This window comes from Oryctolagus cuniculus, chromosome 2 (genome assembly GCF_051225735.1).
Source record: "Oryctolagus cuniculus isolate XC-2025 breed Fujian yellow rabbit chromosome 2, ASM5122573v1, whole genome shotgun sequence".
NCBI classification, from domain to species: domain Eukaryota; kingdom Metazoa; phylum Chordata; class Mammalia; order Lagomorpha; family Leporidae; genus Oryctolagus; species Oryctolagus cuniculus.
The window spans coordinates 181,202,588-181,214,706 of NC_142868.1; the positions used below are offsets into that span (position 1 = coordinate 181,202,588).

General features: G+C 53.5%; 1 protein-coding gene across 1 annotated transcript in view; it reads left to right on the top strand.

The window, feature by feature from the left end:
• Positions 1 to 12,119, top strand: part of CIB4 (calcium and integrin binding family member 4) — a 52,563-nt gene that overhangs the window by 29,155 nt on the left and 11,289 nt on the right. The gene's annotated exons all lie outside the window — the stretch shown is intronic.

The following is a 12,119-nucleotide window of genomic DNA, read 5'->3' on the forward strand; positions in this document are numbered from 1 at the left end:
CCCAGCTTTACGGCTGGCATCCTGAGTCACGTGACAGCACCTGCCCAGGATGTGAGCTGCCTCTGTGTCCGGCGCATCCACACGGTATACGCTGTCCTCCCACCCACTTCCTCGTGGCTGGCTGGGCTGTCAGATCCACTCACGGAACCAGAGTGAGCAGTAACGCTCCCGAAAGCCTGGACCTAGGAGACTGAGTCCGGCCCCTCACCTGGCCAGTTGCTTTCCTTCCTTGGACCTGAGTCTCCTCCTTTTGTAAAACACAGAGAGAACAGCTTTCCTGCCCCTTGTCTACAAGACAGTCACAGCCTAACCCAGTGCCTTGCACACAGTAGGCGCTCAGCCTGCTCGGGGCCTGTGAAATGACTGACCCACACCTACCCAACACTGCCACCTGGTGGTAGAGCTGCTTAGTGCTGAAGGGCCAGCAAATTTTTCTGAGCAAGGCAGGCAGAGGGGCCGCCCTAGGACGGTGGCCCACCCAGCTGCTCTGGGGCACCCAGCATTCCTGCCACCTCCTAGTGACATGCTCGTCCCACTTCCCCGGGTGCTGGTAGCCCAGGGACACAGGTTCGGTGTGGGTTTCACCAGCCGCCAGTTTGTAGACTTTCCCCCAAGACCTGCGTGCCGCCAACAGGGTGAGGGACTTTTTTTTGTCACTTGAATGACCCTTTGAGACTGTTATCCTTTTCTTGCAAAATCATTTGATGCTGTTACTTTCCCTGTACACACTGCTTTCACCGTATGCTCCTGGGGGCTGTGTTTTTGTTTTCTTCTTGTTGAAAACATTTTTCAGTTTCCTCCTATGCCTTTGACTTGGTGGTTTTTCAAAAGATCTTTGCGTTACTGATTTCTAACTAACTTACTGTTGTAGGGCTCAGAGAACATACGTTGTATGATTTAAATCCTCTTAAATGTATTATAACCCTGGATAGGGCCATACGTTGCTAACGCTCCAAGGGCACTTGAAAAAAATGTTAGGAGGATCACGCTATAAAATATCAATTAGACTCGGCTGGTTATCTCTTAAAATATTTTATATCCTTGATGATTTGGGGCGAAGTCAACTTATCTATTGGTTACTGGCAGAGACAGCTTGAAATCTCTGCTACAGTGGTGGCTTCGTGCTTTGCTAAGGAGCTACAGTGGGAACAGAGTCTCACACTGGCTCGCACATTTCCCACTCCTGGTGGTCTTCACTACTCTGTGTAGATCCAGGCTTGCTTCCGGAACTTTCCTTATGCCTGAAGGATTTTAGCATTCTGTGTAGCTCTGGTTGGTTGCTGATGGCATCTCTCAGCTATTTTTTTTTTAATATTTATTTATTTGAAACTCAGAGTTACACAGACAGAGAAGGAGAGGCAGAGAGAGAAAGAGAGAGAGAGAGAGAGAGAGAGAGAGAGAGAGAGAGGTCTTCCATTTGCTGGTTCACTCCCCAATTGGCTGCAATGGAGCTGAGCTGATCCGAAGCCAGGAGCCAGGAGCTTCTTCCAGGTCTCCTACGCAGGTGCAGGGGCTCAAGGACTTGGGCCATCTTCCACTGCTTTCCCAGGCCACAGCAGAGAGCTGGATCAGAAGTGGAGCAGCCAGGACTTGAACCAGTGCCCATATGGGTTGCTGGCACTGCAGGCAGCGTCTTTACCCACTACATCACAGCACCAGCCCCACAGCTATTGTTTGGAGAACAAAAGTCTTTCCTTTGGGTTTGAAAGCTACCTTTGCTGGGTACAGAACAGCAGGAGAGAAACCCCCCGCCCCCACCCTTCAGAGAGCAGATGAGTCCTGTTAGCGTCATCCGGCTTCTTTAGCTCCGGACTGGAACCCTGGTGCTGTGTTTGGCCGGACTGGAACCCTGGTGCTGTGTTTGGCTGGACTGGAACCCTGGTGCTGTGTTTGGCCGGACTGGAACCCTGGTGCTGTGTTTGGCCGGACTGGAACCCTGGTGCTGTGTTTGGTCGTGCTGCTCCCGTTGGGTGCGGTCTCGCTGCAGAAGGTCTTTTCTCCCTCTTACTGCCTTGGACCACACTCCAGCTTCCTTCTGCTCGGTGTCTGTTGAGCTTCTCACATGTGCGCGTCTGTGGGCTTCGTGGTCGCGCCGTCCTCCGTCGGCTAGAGCAGAGGGCCCTTGTTGGGGCTGTCTTACCAGTCAGGTTCCACTTGCGCCGTCGTCTGCTCACTGCTGGGTCTCCCTCCCTGAGCTGATTTCTCTTCTGACTGAGGGCGGCTCCTATTTTCCTGCCTCTGTGCATGTGCATGACTGGCGCTTTTTGCTGTTGTTATTGGATGCTAACTGTTGTGAATTTTATGCCATACGGTGCTAAATTCTGTTGTATGCAGTTCCGTTTCACTGAGTTTTGTTCCTGGGTTGTTTTGTGACCACTATCATTTTGTCCTGGCAAGATCTGCCTTGACAATGTCCTGAGGTTGGGTCCACCTTTTACCCAGCTTTCGTGACTGGGGTACATTTATCACCACCAAGACATTTAAACTGCTGCGAAGTTCGCTGGGCCGCACCCTTCAGAGTTCACCCGTTTTCCCACGAAGGCCCCTTATCTGCCTCAGGGCCCTGCCTAGCAAGCGTCTATAATCTCTTCCAATCCCGACAGCTCATCTTCCCTGACTTTCTGGAAAGCACCGGTCTGGTATTTTTGCCAGCTCATCCTCCATTTGTCTGAGCGTGTGACAGTGGGGTCGTGGATCTGTGCGGAGGCTGTCGCAGAGCCAAAGTGTCCTCATCCCATCTCCCAAGGGGACTCTGGACACCGCCGTGGCCCTGCGCGGGTGACCTTCCGCCCGGACCACCAGGAATTCCACTGTGAAGTCACTAAGTAGAAGGAGCTCGCAAGCACAGCTGCGCACGCTCAGGCACACACAGCGCACGTCAGCATCGACTGGCTCATCTGTCCACCTGAGAGACGGCAAAAGGCCCCTGAGCTCACACTGATGTCCCGGATGAATCGATGGCCACATCCAGCCTTCCCGCTCTTGCTTATCTGTACCTCATTTATCTCTGGTTTGTTCAACCCAGGATACTCATGGTCTCAGAACTGCTAATCCACACCTCTGTAAGAAACAAACTTACTAAAACACAGTGTTTCCTCATAAGCCTTCAGATCTGATGGTCCTGGCCCAAATACTGTTACCCAGTGCGACTTGGTGGACCGTCTTCTTCCCACCCCTTCCGTGCGGTTTTGTCCTGCGTGCATAACGCAGTTGAATTTGTCACCGTCTGCATTCCATCCCGGGTTCACTGGTTCACTGGCATCCTGAAATTACTGTTGTTTTTAATCTGCTTTCTTTCATTTGTTATTATCTGAAGTGGTTGGGGAGGGGGAGAAGAGAGAGAGAGAGAGAGAGAGAGAGAGAGGTCTTCCTTCTGCTGGTTCCCTCCCCCATTCCTGCAGCAGCCAGGACTGGGGCCAGGCTGAAGCCAGAGCCTAGAGCTCCACGTGGGTCTCCCACGTGGGTGTCAGGGACCCAAGCACAGGAACCACAGCTGCTGCCTCCCGGGGCTGCTTCCAGTAGGAGTCGCTCCTATGGGCTTTAAGCAACGCGTGGGGGCCTGGATCCCCCTCCTCCACAGCCCTGAATTCGCTCCTTGGAGACCCTCTGTCCACTTACCGCCCCGCCCCCAACCACTGGCAACCCCCGATCTGTTCCCGTCTCTGTGGCTTTGCGTTTTCCGGAATGGGCCCAGACGGTCTGTAATATCTGGGTCTGAATTCTCTTGCGCGGTGAAATGCAAGGGAGGAGCAGCCACAGGGTTTCCTCTCCGCTGCTCAGTGGCGCCACCGTGTGGATGCTCGTGGTTTGCCCACTGTCCTGTGGAAGCCCAGCCTGATAGCTGTAGTTTGCATTCTTTCAATGATGACTTTCGAACAACATCCTTTTTCATTTAAAAAAAAAATTGGGAGGCAGAGAGGGAGAGACCAACAGAGCAACCATCAGCACCCTCAACGGCCAGGACTTGAGCCATCACCTGCTGTCTCCCAGGGCCTGCTCGGGCAGGAAGCTGGAACCTGCAGAGGTGCTGTGTTTTTGTACATTGCTAGAGAATCTTTGCTCAAGGTCATGCAAATATCTTCCTGTGCCCTTCCGAGTTTTATTATTATCCCAACAGAGCAGATCCTTGATAAACGTGGACTTGACTTTTGTCTATGGCGTGAGGTGGGAATCAAGACGCGTTTTCTTCCGAACCCAACACCACTTCCTGGGAAGCCCTTCCCACCCCTCGCTGCACTGCCGGGCCTGTTTGTCCTACGTCGGGTGTCCTAGGTCCTATGTGGGAGCCCGCTTCTGCAACCTGGCTTGCGGCCAGTGGTCTGCTTGCCTGTCCTCGCTCCAACACCACCCTGGAAGCTTCCAGAGCTGAGTGTGGCTCGCGATCCAGCAGTGTGTGCAGTGTGTGCCGTCTGCTTTCCTCCTCTTCTCTGGAATGGCTGGGGCCACTCTCGATCCTCTGCATTGCCATATAAAGTTCAGCGTCAGCTTGTCAGGTTCCGCGAACACAGCGGCTGGAAGACTTTAACTGGAACCGCAGTCACTCACGGATCTACGTGGGGAGAATCAACATCATAATAACTCAGCCTTCCAGCCCACAAACCGGGGAAGCTTGGAAGACCCTCGTCATTTTCAAAGACACTAAAACCCAAAAGGCTTGGGTGCATCCCGTCTGCCTGCCCAGCCTTGCACAACCAAGAGGGGTCTTTCAGGCAGTGCGTCAACTCCTCAAGACTGACAGGTGTCTGTCACTCACATGCCCCTCCCATCATATACCTCCACTCTCTGCCTTCCTAGACAGGTGCTTTACCTGTGTTTGAAATGTTTCAAAATGCAACATGAATGACATCATTTGAATAAGAATTCATAGGGGCTGGCGCTGTGGCGTAGCGGGTAAAGCCGCTGCCTGCAGTGGACATCCCATATGAGTACTGGTTTGAGTCCTGGCTGCTCCACTTCCCATCCAGCTCCCTGCTAATGCGCCTGTGAAAGCAGCAGAAGATGGCCCAAGTGCTTGGGCCCCTGCACCCATGTGGGAGACTTAGAAGAAGCTCCTGGCTCCTGGCTTTAGCTCAGCCCAGCTCTGGCTGTTGGGGCCATTTGGGGAGTGAACCAGCAGATGGAAGACCTCTCTCTCTGCCTCCTCCGCCTCTCTGTAATTCTGCCTTTCAAATAAATAAATAAATATTAAAAAAAATAAGAACTGAAAGCCGATACAGTGGACAAAAATCAAGCTTTACTCAAAACCTACACCAGAAATTAATAACATTCGATTAGCAATGGGAAATGGGAAATGAAATAATATTGCGTTCTTTCTTAAAAGGATGAGATCTCAAAACTCAAAGTGCCCCACTGATGTCATTTTTGAGTCACTGGCATATTTTCGTGTGGATTTTTTCCAGCCACTGTAAAAAGCTCTTTTTTGACAAGGCTGTAGTTGGAGAAATGGTGAGGAGATATTTTTAAGCTAAGTCCAAATATTTTCCCTCTGACTTTCATGTTCAAATCAAATCTCTTGTTCAATAACTTCGAGAAAGATCTTTAAAAAAAAAATGCAGCGCTTTGGCAGGGACTGGAATCTTTTATTGTCAACACACTGTAGTTTCTATTTCCAAAAAAGTTCCCAGCCTTTGGGGTTATTTTCATCTTCTCGGGCTGCATCACACAACGCTGGGGATCACAGCGCTGCACCACCTGTGTAAATTTCCACGCCGCTGTGTTTATGTTCCCATCACCGACAGCACCTCCAAGCTGGGGTAAGTGTTGTTCTCGAAATGGAAGCTGTGCCTGCCGGTGGTCACTTCCTGCCTGCTCCGGACCACCGACCACTCCTCCATGCCTGAGATGAGAATTTCCTGGGCAGGTCCCCGCCCCGACTGGCTCACATCTCAGATTGCCAGCATTACAGCATTGGGAGCCTGGAGCCCGTGCCCCCGCCCCCGCACCTGCGGATGCAAAGGGGTCTTTCTCCTGCTGCAGCTCCAACTGGCTGTTCCTCGGGCTGCCCAGGGCCGGGCTGAGCTGACACAGAGCTCGGAGCTCAGGGGCGAGAGCAGGGAAAGGCACAGAGGCCGCATCACCAGGACCCTCAGAAACTCCACGTAGCACCCCGAGCCCCTTTCCCGGCTGCTGCTCCTGGGCTGAGCAACGTCTCTCCGCAGCAGGCCTCCACCAGAGGCATCCACCTGGGAAGCTACGAGGCAGGGGGCCAGGGCCCCTTGTTGGCACGGAGAGAGGTCCGGGACAATCTGCTGCAGGTGCCACCAGGCCTCACAGGGAGCCGCACCAGCTGCACCGTGGCACAGCCTTGGTGACGGCTGCGGCGCTGGGGGCCTCAGAGCAGTGCCCCTGCCCTCTGCCCGCTGCAATAGCTCCTCCTTCCTGCCAGCCTAGGCTCCGGGGCCGCCTCCAGTGCACGTCCCCTTCAGGGTGACACAGCCGCTGCAGCCAGGCACGGAGGACTCTGGCCACAGGCCACATCTTTGACTTCAATCTAGATCCCAATTTTGCACGTTGTGGCCACATACACACACGCACACACACACACACACAGGTGTTTGGGTTTTTTTATTATTAAAATAAGAACTTTCAGAAGAATCCATTTCCAAGGTTTTCCTTAATTTTTTTAAAAAAAGATTTATTTATCTGACAGAGTTAGAGAGAGAGAGAGAGAGAGAGAGAGAGAGAGAATCTTCTGTCTGCTGGTTCATTCCCCAAGCAGCCTCAATGGCCCCGGTTGGGCCAGACCAAAGCCAGGAGCCTGGAACTCCATCTGGGTCTCCCAGGTGGGTGCAGGGCCCCAAGTACTTGCTGCTGCTTCCCCAGACCGTTAGCAGGGAGCTGGGTTGAAAGTGGAGCAGCAGGCCCTGGGAGCAGTGCGCATACAGGATGCTAGTGTGTATTTGATGTTGATTTGGTGCAAGACGCTGTCTGGGACACTGGGAGGGACAGGCTGGGGAGACCCGCGTGCTAGGCGGGCTTGTTCCCACACAGGCGGGGGGACCTGGGACAAGTCCCTCCCTTCCCCAGAGCCTCGTTCCCATTTCCAGGGGCAGAAGACTTGGTCACACAGGTCAGATCGCCGGCAGTTAAGAAAAAACTCCACACAGATTTCAAACTTTTTTTGCACCGAAATAAGCTGGTCTTGTAATTCCATTTTCCACAAACTTTTTGGAAATATTGCCTAAGGAAGCTTCTTCCTCGTGCTATTTTCTCGTTTGCATATGATGAATAACAATATTGTCTGGGAGCAGCGTGGGCTTGGGGTTGCCTCATTATTCACTCAGATCTTGCTCTCCCACTTTGAAATCGAGCCACTCAGAGCTCTGGTTCTGGTTCAGTTTACGTTTTAAATATTTAATTGACACATGATTGTACATATTTATGGGGTACAACTAGTTTCGTTTACTTTTAATAGCTGTCGTGGCTGATCCAGAGAGAAGAAATGTGTCAGGGGCTCATGTATTAAATCATGGTTTCATTTCTAGCCCCATCGACCAATTAAGGGATTTTTACTGAAAGTAAGCGAGGAATCGTCTGACTTCCTTTGTTAGTCATTGACTCTTAGGAGTTCATTGGAAAGAACCACATTTCTATATTTAACGAACAGACTCAAATCCACTGACCCGCTTTATATGGACAATTTCCGAACAATAAAAAAAAATAGAAGAAAAAAAGAAAAATGTGTTTCTCATATTTTCAGTCTGCAGAGGTAAGCCTTGTTATGGGTGCGACCACATATTTTTAACAACAAAATCTCATTTTCAAGACATTCTCTCCAATTTGGAAAAGCAATAACGCTGCAATGAGTCACTTTCACCTGCAAGAAGCGAGTGCATCCGAGTTCACTCGTTGGTGACTATCTGCCGGGTAGCAAGCCACCCACAGCCACTTGTCATCATCAAAGGTTAGCAGATTTCCTTTTGGAGCAAGAAAAACACATAACTCATCTTTAAGGCCGACAGCTCTTTCGAGAGCTCTGCCAACAGATAACCAGCAAAGCCCTATGTGGTTCGGGAGGTTGCCATAGTCACGTCCCTTCTCAGTACAATCCATCCTGAGCGCCCTACTAGATCTTACTTATTAATTAATTATTGTTTACTTATTAATGAGGGGGAGAGAGACAGAGAGAGAGAGAGAGAGAGAGAGAGAGAGAGAGAGATCTTACCCATTGGTTCACTCTCCAAATGCCCACAACAGCTGGGCTGAGCCGGGCTGAAGCCAGGTGCCAGGAATTCAATGCAGGTCTCCCATATAGGTGGCAGGGAGCCAACTACTTGAGCCATCAGCTGCTACCTTCTAGCACATACATGAGCAGGAAGCTCATGTTGGAAGTGGAGCTGGGACTTGAACTCGGGCACGGCAACATGGGGTGCGGGTGTCTCTAACAGTGTCTTAGGTACTGCGTCAAATGCCCACCGCTTAAGTTCTTTTTCATTTTCTTTTTAAATCAATCCCACCAGTGCACCCTCTTGCACCTGCTGTACTTCTCGATTTACCCTCTGGGCGGCCATAGCCTACAGGGAATTTGGCTGGGAACTAGTCAAACTGGGAGTTTGACTGTGGTCTCGCCCCTGAGGGCAGGCAGGACTTGGAAGCTCAAAGTCTTAATGGTGGAAACCTGATCCAGGGCAGGGCGGCATGGTGGGAGGTCCTTCCGCCGTGGAGGGCGTGCCCGTGGACAGAGGCGCTCAGGAGGACAGCACAAAAGCCTGCCCAGGGTCCCTCTCTGCCTCTGGGCTCACCACGTGCTCCTTCCCCCACCCAGGCTCCGCCTCGCCCTCCACGGCCCCCAATGTTCCTGAACCTCCAAAACCATGAGCTAAAGAAACCTTTTCTCCTTGTAAAGTGGGCTGTCTCGGGCATCCTGTTGCAGTCACGGCGAGCCAGCTGGGCTCATTGGTTTTCCAGGTGTCCATCCTGGCACCCGCCCCTGCCAGCAGCTTCTCACCACGGAGTGGCCTCTCCCTCCATGGCTACCCTCACTTTCCCCCACACACGATGCTTCTACCCAAGAAGTCACTTCCGCTCAGTCCTTATCGCCTTGGCCTTCAGTGGCAGGCAGCCATGTGGCTTTCGTGCATTTCGTGGCTGGACAGAATGTGACACGGCCACTTGGGGTCATCCACCTTTCACTGTGGAGCAGAGCGTCTACATTCTGGGCTCTGGACTGGTGCTCATCTCTGGCCGGCTTCAGCAATGTTTGCTTAGCATCTCCCCATGCATTTACCATGCCGTGTTGCGCGTGCTGTGCTTGTGGCCACGGCTACCACACAGGCGGCCCCAATTCCAATCTACGAGACAAGCGGTACACGTGTGTTAAGTCCCTGTGTGTGTGTGTGCGTGTGTGTGCACCCATCTGATGTGGGTCTGTTACCGGCAACAGCTGCATCCGAGATCCTCGTCTTCGTGTAGGAAAAGAATTTCAGGCACGAGACAGGAGCAGGGAGCATGTCAGCCACGTTTAATGAAGACAGTATACCTGACAGACGGGGCGGGCAGCTTGGCAGAGGACCAAGAGCGCGGGGACCCACCTAACAAGGTCATTGGACTCTGCTGTGCAGGTGCTGGTCTGTTTCCAAGGCACGAGTCTACATTTCTTCCCTCATGCAACTGCACGAAATCCCATAGACTGGTCTTCACCCGCTCTCCCACGTGGGCTGATGTCCAACTTCCTACCCAGGGGCATGGTTCAGGTGTCCCAGCAGCCGGCCCCCTTCCATCAACGTCAGCAGAGCCAAGTAAGAAGAGGGGGCGGGTCTTGGGCTCAGGGGCAGGGACCCTACTCCCTGGCTGGCCGGGAGCCACTGACCCGCCTCGCACGAGGCTGTGGCCGGAGTGGAGAATCCACGCAGTCCTCCTGGCCCCGGGGCCAGAGGCGGGGGTGAGGGAGCCCCATCTCGCCTTTGAGAGGGAGCGGCGTCGGCTCGCACATCTCATTCACCGGCAGTGGCCTTCTTGGCATTGTCCTCTGTTGTGGTTTCCTGGCAGGAATCTCGGGACGCCACCCACCTGCACAGGAGCTAATGTGGTGAATGGTGGTGATACAATCCATAAAGCCACTTGGCGAGGCCCGCGCGGCCTGCACACAGATGTAGCAGATAACACTTATCACCATTGATCTGAAGCCACTGCACCAAGCATTTCTGGGATGCTGGGGTTGGGGGGGGGGCAGAGTAGAAGGCAGCCTGGATTCCCCTTGGGCCTGGCCACTCCTGGGACGTGTGTATGTGTGTGCGTGTGCGTATGTGCATGTGTGTGATTACGTGTGTGCTCCTACCTACAACTCCTAGTGTGGGTGTGGCTATCTAGCCACGTCTGTCACTGGGAATCTGGCTCAGAATGCGAATGTTTACATGTGTTGCTTGCTCAGACTCCCATGGCCACCAGGCCCCCTCGGGGGCTCTCTAAGCCCTGGAGGTGGAGCGTCTGAGGTCAAGGTGAGAGCCGGGTCGGTTGCTGCCAGGCGCCCACGCCGCTCCCCAAGGGTCTGCCAGCATGGTCTCTGCCGTGACCTTCGCAGGGTGTGCCACGCTCCCTGCAGCAGTGGCCCTGTGTCCACACGGCCCCCTTTTTTATAAGGACGCCAGTCGTGTTAGGTTAGGGCTCACTGTATTGCGCGAGAAGGCGCCTTACTGTAATGGATCCCATCCGCGTGGTTGGCTTCCAGATGCACGCTCTGATGCACGGTGTGGGGGGGGGGGACATCAGGGAAGGAATCCGGGGGAGACAACGCAATCTGTCCTAGCCCAGACGATTCTAACACAGGATCCCTGGGGGTAGGATCTCAGCTTTCCCCCTCCCTCCTTGTGTGTGTGTGTGTGTGTGTGTGTGTGTGTGTGTGTGTTCACAGTGTAGTCCAGGCACCAGTGTGGTAAACACATTTTTTTTAAAGTTGTGGGAAGAATGCTGAACACAAAATCTCCCCTTCTTAACCAAACTAGGTGCACGGTAGGGCATGGGGAGCGAGAGGCCTGGGGCTGTGGCACTGATTTCTAGAACTCACTCCTCCAGCATGGCTGGCACTTGTCACCCGCCGAACATGAGCTCGTGTCTTTACGAGGAACACGGTGACTTGTTTGCTCGCTAAAGTCTGAGAAGCACACAGCCACCTGGGGTGACCCACACTCAACCGCCTCAGATAGAAACCCCGCAGAAAACAAACCACACACTGGACAATGCCACTGCCTTCGAAAGCAAGGGGAGAAGGAGTTGCACAAGTCTAAATCGGAAAACTCAGAACCGGAGAGCTGAGCACCAGTGGGTGCTGGGGAGGTCCAGGGCAGGGATGGACAGGGAGGCAGACCCCCGGGGGCTGCAGCTGGGGTCCAAATGCCCATGAGAAGGTGATGGGGCCCCTGTGAGCTTAAAGTCACACCCAGCCTGGAGCCTCTATCAGTCAGCTTGTCACTTAAAGGGGACTAGAAACTCAGTCAGAGATTTGCTTTAACAAACTAGAAATGTGGAAGATGAGGAACTGCCCGTTCACACCCGCAGTGTGGACTTGTGGGATCGTAGCTCGCTCAGCCGGGGTGCACACAAGACTTGGGGCGGGTGGGAGGAAGCATTGGGGACTCATCCTGGAATTCTAGAGTGGAGGAGGGGTCTGTCGAATTCCAGGAGCAGGAGCACCGGCACAGAGCGATCCTCACGGACTTAGGAGAAGTGGGCTTTCTGGAGCCACATGCCCCCTCCTCACGTGGGGACCTCATACGAGGCAGAGGTTGGCTTCAGTGGCCATTGGGTGGCCATGCTGACCGCTGTGGTTGTGGTTCGGCTGCTGTGGCCCCACAGCGAGCCCAGTGGGTGGACCGAACCCTCACCCACCCTGACTTGCAGAATTGCAGGCTCTGGGAGGCCATGGAGTCACCCAGCAGCACAGAGGGAAGCCAGGGCGCGGGCTGGCTGTCTTCACTATGTTCCCAGTGACTCACTGGGGGGCCCAACTACAGGTGTTTGCCCTTCCTGTTTGTCCACTTTCCAAGTTTTCTGTATAAAATGGAGGGAAATGAATTACCACGAAACAACAACACACACCAAAATGAGGCTTGGCAGTATCTGGGAGAAGGACGCCAAGCCCGGCCTCTGGCCCCTGGACCTCCGGCATGCCCCGGGGTCCTGGC